Below are 9,711 nucleotides of genomic sequence, written 5' to 3'. Positions count from 1 at the left end.
GATGTCATCATTTGGCCTTTCGAGGTCCACCCACGGCCTGTGCGGTGTGACTCATGGCCCGCACGAACTTCTCGAGGTCAAGAATGCCGAGTGTAAGGGTACTTTGCCCCTATGTTTGTTTTTGGTAATTGGTGACAATTCCTATAGACTAATGTTTTCATTGAGTCTTCGTTTGAAGGAATACTCCATAGGTTTTGCTTTTGGATTCAAGAAAATTGATGTCAAGAGAGAAGCTTTGGCTCGAAGTCAGTGTCACAATCCTCCAGCCTCGTGAGTTGAGCTATTGGTGACCAAGACTGATGACCCACAAGTATAGGGGATCACAATAGTCTTCGAGGGAAGTAAAACCCAAATTTGTTGATTCGACACAAGGGGAGCCAAAGAATACTTATAAGCCTTGACAGCGGAGTTGTCAATTCAGACTGCACACGGAAAAGCACTAGCAACAGGGTGATGTGAAAGCAGTGGTAATATGATGCGGCGCCAGAAAATAGTTAGTACTACTTTGATGGCGTGTTGACAGGGAAATGTGATGCGGTAGTAATATGAGAGCAATAGTAACACAACAGTAGCAGTAACACAGAGGAGATGTCACTGGAAAATATCCCAGCGCGCAGTTGATTGAAAAGCAATGATGATGAAATAAAGGACCGGGGTTCCCGACGATCTACACTAGTGGTAACTCTCCAGATAACAAGTGTTGGGTGAACAAATTACAGCTGTTCAATTGACAGAATTGAATTTAGCATTAAGACAAAATATTCAGTCTATTAATATCGTAGGCATGTTTTCCATATATATAGTCATACGTGCTCACAATGAGAAACTTGCATAACATCTTTTGTCCTACCAGCCCGTTTGCAGTGGGGTCTCAAGGGAAACTACTGGTAATTAAGGTACTCCTTTTAATAGAGCACCGGAGCAAAGCATTAACACTTGGTGAAAACATGTGATCCTCATATCAAAGCCATCCCCTCCGGTTATCCCAATTCGAGATCACTTTGGGCCTCGGGTTCCGGACAAAGACATGTGCATACAATTTGTAGATACAATCTAAGCAACAATTATAGAACCTAGATCTAAGATCATGCCACTCGTGCACTAGTGACAAGCATTAAACATAACAATATTGCAGCAACAAATACTTCACAAACTTATAAGATATACTGAACATAATGATCAATCCATCGGGATCCCAACAAAAACAACACCGATTACATCATATGGATCTCAATCATGTAAGGCAGCTCTCATGAGATCATTGTATTGAAGCACATGGGAGAGAGTACCATCTAGATACAGCCAAGAACCCATAGTCCCTGCAGGAACTACTTAAAAACCATCATGGAGTCGAAGTGGAGGCGGTGGAGACGATGGCGATGGCTCCGGGGGCACTTCCCTGTCCCGGCAGGGTGCCGAAACAGAGACTTCTGTCCCCCGAAACTTGGTTTCGGCGATGACAGCGGCTACGGAACTTTTCGTGGATGGAAGCTCTGCTCCCTGGGGTTTTCCCGATACGAGGAATAAATAGGCGGAAAGGCGGAGCAAACGAGGCGACGAGGCGCCAGTACATGGGCCAGGCGCGACCAAGGGTGGGGCCGCGCCTGTCCTATGTACTGCCACGTGGCAGCTCTCCTGCGCGTGTCCTTCTGGCTCCGTCTTCGTCCCGAAAAAATAAGACTCTGGGCTTTTGTTTCGTCCAATTCCGAGAAACTTTCATGTACAACTTTTCTGAAACACAAAAACAACAGAAAATAGGAACTGTCACCGCGGCACTGCGTTAATAGGTTAGTCCCAGAAAAGGCTAAAAGGTGTGGAAAATTGCACATAAAACATATAAGAATTGTAACAAAACAAGTATGGAGCATCAAAAATTATAGATACGTTTGCAACGTATCAAAGACCTAGGGCATGCAATGAACTGAGGTATTCCGGCTTGAATGAAGCATGAGCTTTGTCGTCAAGGTCAAGCAGCACACGGTTAATTCTCTCGCCCTCTTACGGTGTCGGGTCATGATGTGAAAAGGGAGAAGAAGAGCATGGCAAGAGAACTCGAAGACGAAGTTTGAAAGAGTGCAACTTGACGAAGTTCGGAAGAGCTGTTTGAAAGAGTGCAACTCGACGAAGTTTGGAAGAGCACGACAAGGTCGTCTCCCTTTATCGGTTTTTCTTGAATATAGGACCCCGCACTATTAAGAGGGGGTCGGAGTATTTTTTTTGGTTCTTTGGCTCAAATCAATCCTATTCGTTTGGCATCTTTCATCCTTTTTTATCTTCGCCACCAAATGCCGCCTTTGATTCCCTACATCCCGTCTCTCCAAAGGTGGCTCATTTTTTGCTCTCCTTTTTCCATATCTTCACAATCTTTCGCCTCTCGCCACCAAAATTTGTTTGTCGTTGGCTTCCAATACTTTTCCACATATTCTGATTCCAAACAGTGTCTCGAAGTATGCTCGGTTTTATTGCCAAAAGAAAAGACAAGAATGGTAGAAGAAAAGAGAAAATAAAAAGAGTGGAAGAGGGAAAAAAAGGAGAGAAAGAAGAAGAAAAAAAGAGAGAAGAAGCAGAAACAATAGACATTAGTTAACTGTATAATGGAACAAGCTAGGAGCCACCACAGCGCTCTGAGAACTTCAGTCGTTGGATCTTACCTCTGAACGGCTTAGATCATCCAAACCTCCCACGGTGCCAGGTTAGCACGTAATAGCACATTTTATCCGGCCAGCCAAACATAGCCGGGCTGCTATTCTACAAAGCTACCTCCGTGCTTTCTCGTTAATTGGGCCAAGATGTTGTTAACCATGCAGCCGGGGGCAGGCCTCCCGATCACCGGGCTTTGAGCGCTTCCACGGCCCGTTGTTATTTTCGCAAGTTAACGTCCAGCAAGCACCAAGCAGGGACTGTAAACCGTACCCAAGCGTCTCCGCCGGCGTAGAGCTGCTGGCTCTTTCGACTCCCGTCGAGCACGGTGGTAATGAGATGCGTTACTAACTCTCCTTTAATTTCCCCTTTTGTATTTATATGATCATTTCAGCGTTTCCTTCGTTCATAGATCCCTTATTACTTCCCGGTGACGGGTGCCGCGGCAGCACACCCCTACTGCCCTGTTGGCCTGTACTGGTAGGGCGCGTTAGGAATGCAATATGAGGGTAAAGAGGAGGTGGCAGCGGGTTGATGATGCGAAGGAGGCAGCGGTGGCTCAACAACTTTCCGGTTGCAAAGGGAGCCCCATGGGAAATTGGGAAGGAGGTAAGGAGACACGGAAATCTGGGGGAAGTTTCCCATATGCAGCTTCTCATTAACCACTCAGATTCAATCTGAATTCAAGCAGGTTCCGTTCGATTATCATTCCCTGGCCTCATCTCATGGTATTGTATCTACAACTTTTGATTTGGTTTCTGATATACTGCATTCTTCGGGTATCTCATGGTCTGGGCCATTGCACAACCCAAACAGTTGAGGTTCCTTTCTTTCGGTGAATTCATGGCTACGGTGCAGGTTATTCTCGCTATAATTCATGTCCCTTCATCATATCCTCCTCCAGGCAGGGTTTGGCTACTGTGAGTAGTGCCATGTCTACTGAATTAGTCAGCTCGTCCCTCTGGTGCAAGCAGGGAATGGAATTATATTACTCAAGATGATAGTGCTTAAGCGTGATGGTTGTTGCTAGCCACCAATTTGATTCCCTTGATCGTTTACTCATTTAGTGCAAATCAGTTCACACTGATATTTCTCATATCTAAGCAGCTCAGATCCCCCACAGATGTAATGCTTGGATGTTGAAGTCAGGGAAAATCTATTCTGTCTCAAAGCTTTTATTTTGAGAGAATATTGTGCCTCAATGTTGCTTTAGTTTTTAACGTGATTTTTTTTGTGCTTCATCCCACTGCTCTATAAAGGGTGGGGGCAACTTTTCAGAAGTCCAGTAATTTGGTCCAGAGGATTGCTCCGGTTATTGATTGCGAGGACTTAAATAGGAACTCACACAGTTGACTACAGATTCGTTTCTAAGTCATGAAAGAAGGTACTACTCATGTTAATCTTTCTACTTTTGTTTGCTGAATTGAAATACTGTGTGAGATTTCAGCTCTTACAAAATCTTAGAAAGTTTCCTTTCCATTATGTTTATTGTTTGGTAGCCTATAATTTTTCTGTTTGAATGAACATTTGCAGTTTACTACCATGGTAGAAGTTCATCATACATGAATGAGATATGAGGTAAGGCAAAGCTTTGTTGTATACCCGAAAGAAATAGTGGAAATATCCTGTTAATTTTGGAATGTTAATATAGTTATCCTCGTAAGATTTACCTTTCCAGAAGGACATGTTTCAACCAAAATAAGTTTTGATGCAAAGCTAATTAATGATTATGATCTTAGCTCAATATTCTACGGGGAAAGAACTTTATCAGGTATCTCTAACTATATGTCCAAGCTATGTACTTACCAGATCTTAATTCTGTATTTTGCCGGTTTACTTCAGTAAGATGATGTGCAAAAGGTGATCTTCATTTGCAGGTATTGACACTGGTGGAAAAACAGGCTTCCGGGAAGCCCCATAAGTCGCGAAGGTAAAGGAACCGCGACTAATGGGGTCTTTAGTCGCGGTTCGTGTGGCGAACCGCGACCAAAGTCCTGGGCCCAGGGCGCACGGTGGCCAGCTGGTGCACGTGGGGGCTTTAGTCGCGGTTGGCCAGCCCAACCGCGACTAAAGGTGCCCGAAGGCCTTTAGTCGCGGTTGGCCAGGCCAACCGGGACTAAAGCCCCTCCCCTATATATACCCATCCAGCAGCCAACACTTAGCCATTTGGAGCCATTCTCTTCACAAACTTCACAAGTGAGTGTTAGGTTTGCTTTTGGTTCCTCTTATGCACATAAGGTGTTTGACGAAATGCCCCAAGAGCATGAAACAAACATGATATGAAGTGTTGGAGTCACACTTGAGCTTTCTCATTTATTTTTTCCTCCTCGATCGCGGTTAGCAACTTGAACCTTTGATGTGTCATTGATAAAATATGCATGTGTGTGTAGTTAGTTTAACAAATGCATGATGGTTAATTATATATTTTATATTATAATAATGCGGATGAATCGGCAATGGATGTACGGTAACCGACTCTCCGGCGAGTTCGGTACGGGTTTGAAAGATTTCCTCGTAGTGGCTAATGCGAACAAGCGGGGGGGTTTTGTTATCTGTCCATGTGTTAAGTGTAAGAATCGGAAGGGTTACTCTTCCTCAAGAGATGTTCACATGCACCTGCTTCGGCACGGTTTCATGCCAAGCTATAATTGTTGGACCAAGCATGGAGAAAGAGGGGTTATAATGGAAGAAGATGAAGAAGGGGATGATTTCAATGATGAAAGCTATCTTTCTCATTTCGGTGATACTTTCATGGAGGATGCTGAAGGTGAAGGGGAAGGTGAAGGGGAAGGTGAAGAAGAGGCACGTGATGATCCCGTTGATGATCTTGGTCGGACCATTGCTGATGCACGGAGACGCTGCGAAACTGAAAAAGGGAGAATTTGGATCGCATGTTAGAGGATCACAGGAAGGCGCTGTACCCCGGATGCGATGATGGTCTGAAAAAGCTGGGCTGCACACTGGATTTGCTGAGATGGAAGGCACAGGCAGGTGTAGCTGACTCGGCATTTGAAAACTTGCCGAAAATGTTGAAGAATATGTTTCCAAAGAATAACGAGTTGCCCGCCACTACGTACGAAGAAAAGAAGGTTGTCTGCCCTCTAGGTTTAGAGGTTCTGAAGATACATGCATGCATCAACGACTGCATCCTCTACCGCGGTGAATACGAGAATTTGAATGAATGCCCGGTATGCACTGCATTGCGTTATAAGATCAAGGCGATGACCCTGGTGACGATGTTGAGGGCCGAAACCCGGGAAGAGGGTTCCCGCCAAGGTGATGTGGTATGCTCCTATAATACCACGGTTGAAACGTCTGTTCGGGAACAAAGAGCATGCCAAGTTGTTGCGATGGCACAAAGAGGACCGTAAGTCGGACGGGGAGTTGAGACACCCCGCAGATGGAACGCAATGGAGAAAGATCGACGAGAGAGTTCAAAGATTTTGCAGCCGACGCAAGGAACATAAGATTTGGTCTAAGTACGGATGGCATGAATCCTTTTGGCGAGCGAGCTCCAGCCATAGCACCTGGCCCGTGACTCTATGCATCTACAACCTTCCTCCTTGGTTGTGCATGAAGCGGAAGTTCATTATGATGCCAGTGCTCATCCAAGGTCCGAAGCAACCCGGCAACGACATCGATGTGTACCTAAGGACATTAGTTGATGAGCTTTTACAGCTGTGGGGCAGACCTGGTGTCCGTGTGTGGGATGAGCACAAAGAAGAGGAATTTGACCTACGAGCGTTGCTTTTCGTAACCATCAACGATTGGCCTCGCTCTTAGTAACCTTTCGGGACTGTCAAATAAGGGATACAATGCATGCACGCACTGCTTACATGAGACCGAAAGTGTACATTTGCCAAATTGTAAGAAGAACGTGTACCTTGGGCATCGTCGATTTCTTCCGAAAGGTCATCCGAGTAAGAAAGAAAGGCAAGCATTACAACGGCAAGGCGAGATCACCGGCCGAAGCACTGCGGAACACTACTCGGTGCTGAGGTATTTGATATGGTCAAGGGTTTGAAAGTCATCTTTGGAAAGGGTCCTGGCGGACAATCGGTTCCGAAGGAGGCTGACGGGCACGTAGCCATGTGGAAGAAGAAATCTATATTCCGGGAGCTAGAATATTGGAAAGTCCTAGAAGTCCGCTCCGCAATCGACGTGATGCACGTTACGAAGAATATTTGCGTGAACATCCTAAGCTTCTTGGGCGTGTATGGGAAGTCAAATGATACAAAGGAAGCACGGCAGGACCGAGCAAAGTTTGAAAGACCACGATGACCTCGCATCCGGAACGGTTTCAAGGTCGTGCCGGCTACGCTCCGACCAAAGAAGAGAAGGTCATCTTTTTTGAATGCCCGAGCGAGTATGAAGGTCCCGTCGAGATTCTCGTCCAATATAAAGGGAATAATAAACATGGCGGAGAAAAAGTTCCAAAACCTGAAGTCTCACGATCGCCACGTGATTATGACGCAATTGCTTCCGATTGCTTTGAGGGGGCTCTGTCGGAAAATGTTCGAGTAGCCATTGTGAAGCTATGTGCATTCCTCAATGCAATCTCTCGGAAGGTAATCAATCCGAAGTTCTACCACGGTTACGTAACGATGTGATCCAATGTCTTGTCGGTTTCGAGTTGGTGTTCCCGCCATCCTTCTTCAATATTATGACGCACCTCCTGGTTCACCTAGTCGATGAGATTTCCATTCTCGGTCCCGTATTTCTACACAATATGTTCCCCTTCGAGAGGTTCATGGGAGTATTAAAGAAATATGTTCGTAACCGTGCTAGGCCGGAAGGAAGCATCGCCAAGGGCTATGGAAATGAGGAGGTAATTGAGTTTTGTGTTGACTTTGTTCCCGACCTTAAGCCGATTGGTCTTCCTCAATCGCGGCACGAGGGGAGACTAAGTGGAAAAGGCACGATCGGAAGGAAATCAATGATATGTATGGACGGCCATTCTCTCGATCGAAGCACACCACACGGTTCCGACCAATTCCAGCTTGGTGGCTCCGTACTTTGAGAAACACAAGAATATTTTACGCTCGGACAACCCCGGGAAGCCTGAATCCCGGATTAGGAAGGCCCACATGGAGACTTTCGGCGGTTGGTTGAGAAAACATTTAATGAGTGACAATAAGGTTGTAGATCAGCCTGTACATGTTGGCCAAGACACCATCTTCGACTATAACGACTTTCCAAGGGTACGAGATAAATGGGAATACATTTTACGCGATCGCCCAAGATAAAAAGAGCACCAACCAAAACGGTGGTGTCCGCTTTGATGCAGCAACCGAGAATGGGCAAAAGGTCACATATTATGGTTACATAGAGGAGATATGGGAACTTGACTATGGACCCTCCTTTAGGGTCCCTTTGTTCCGGTGCAAATGGTTCAAGCTAACAGGAGGTGGGGTAAAGGTGGACCAGCAATACGGAATGACAATGGTGGATTTCAACAATCTTGGTTACCTTGACGAACCATTCGTCCTAGCGAAAGATGTCGCTCAGGTTTTCTATGTGAAGGACATGAGTAGCAAACCGAGGAAACGGAAAGATAAGAAAACGATCAGTACATCATGCGATGATCCAAAGCGCCACATTGTTCTTTCGGGGAAAAGAAACATCGTGGGAGTGGAGGACAAGACAGGACATGTCGGAAGATTATAATATGTTTGCTGAAATTCCGCCCTTCAAAGTGAACACCGACCCAAGCATTAAGTTAAATGATGAGGATGCTCCATGGATACGGCACAATCGTAAGCAAGCGGGGACACAAGGGAAGAAATGATGTGTAATAATTTATTGTACCAAACTTTGTTGAATGAATCATGTGAATTATATTACCCGTGATGTGTTTGGTGTCCATTTTCGAATGATTCAATTGACTCGAGATAGCACCGATGATACATGAAATTTGGAGTGACTAAGTCATACTCCCGCATACATGAAATTTGGAGTGACTAAGTCATACTCCTGCATATAGGAAATTTGGAGTGACTAAGTCATACTCCTACATACATGAAATTTGGAGTGATTTAGTCATACTCCTGCCTAGGCGTATAATATGCATACTCGTAGTCTTCATAGCCGCCGCCATTGTACTGGTAGTCGTCGCCTTCTAAGTTGCCGGCGTCATCGTCGCCTGCTGTCGTCGGCCTGTCGTCGGGCGGCGCTCGTGGCCTCGAACCGAGGGTAGCGCAGGCGGGGGATATCGCCGGCCGTGATGTAGTCCATGACGCTCTGCAGAGTCCGGCCGTACCACCATAGCCGACGGCCGGCCTCGTGGAAGTTTCCGAGGAGGCGGACCGTCCTCCTCATACTCGGCGAGCGCCCTCTCACGCCGATTGATGAAGAAGGCGTCCCAAGTATGCCGGTTATCGGGATGCCGGCGGGGATTCATCCGCTGCTCCGGCGTGAGGTCGAGGTAGTAGTGGTTCGTGATGGCCGCCCGGCGCGCAGTACCACGAGGGACGGGAGGGACCGGCACGCCGCCGGCGCTAGGCTCCGGACCGGCGGGGACGCGGTAGCCCGGAGGGCAAGGGTAGTTCGAGGCGCAAAGCTCCTCCACCTGCTGGTAGGTTAGAGTGGGTGCGGTGGAAGCCATGAGAGAGTGATGAGAGATTGTAGAGATGTGATGCTGGCCAAGGCGGGCTACCTATATGTAGTGACAAATGGCGGGAAAAATGGGAGCGGGAAGACGAGGAGGCGGGAAGAAAGAGGCGGGGAGAAAGTGGCGGGAAGAAATTGGCGGGAAAAAATTGGCGGGAAGAAAGAGGCCGGAAGAAATTGGCGGGAAACAATTGGCGGGAAGAAAGAGGCGGGAAGACAGGGAAGAAATGGCGGGAAGACGAGAGGAGGGAAGAGGGGGTCGGCGGAAAGAGGCGGGAAGAGGGGGCCAACGAACTTTTGAATTGAATTAGTTTTATTTTTATGAATTTTTGATAATTTGTATTTTTAAATTTTTGAATTGAATTAGTTTTATTTTTCTGAATTTTTTGATATATTATTTGTATTTTTAAGATTTTGAATTGAATTAGTTTTATTTTTATGAATTTTTTGATATATTATTTG

This window comes from Lolium rigidum, chromosome 1 (genome assembly GCF_022539505.1).
Source record: "Lolium rigidum isolate FL_2022 chromosome 1, APGP_CSIRO_Lrig_0.1, whole genome shotgun sequence".
Classification (NCBI taxonomy): domain Eukaryota; kingdom Viridiplantae; phylum Streptophyta; class Magnoliopsida; order Poales; family Poaceae; genus Lolium; species Lolium rigidum.
Note: the sequence above shows the minus strand (reverse complement) of the source record.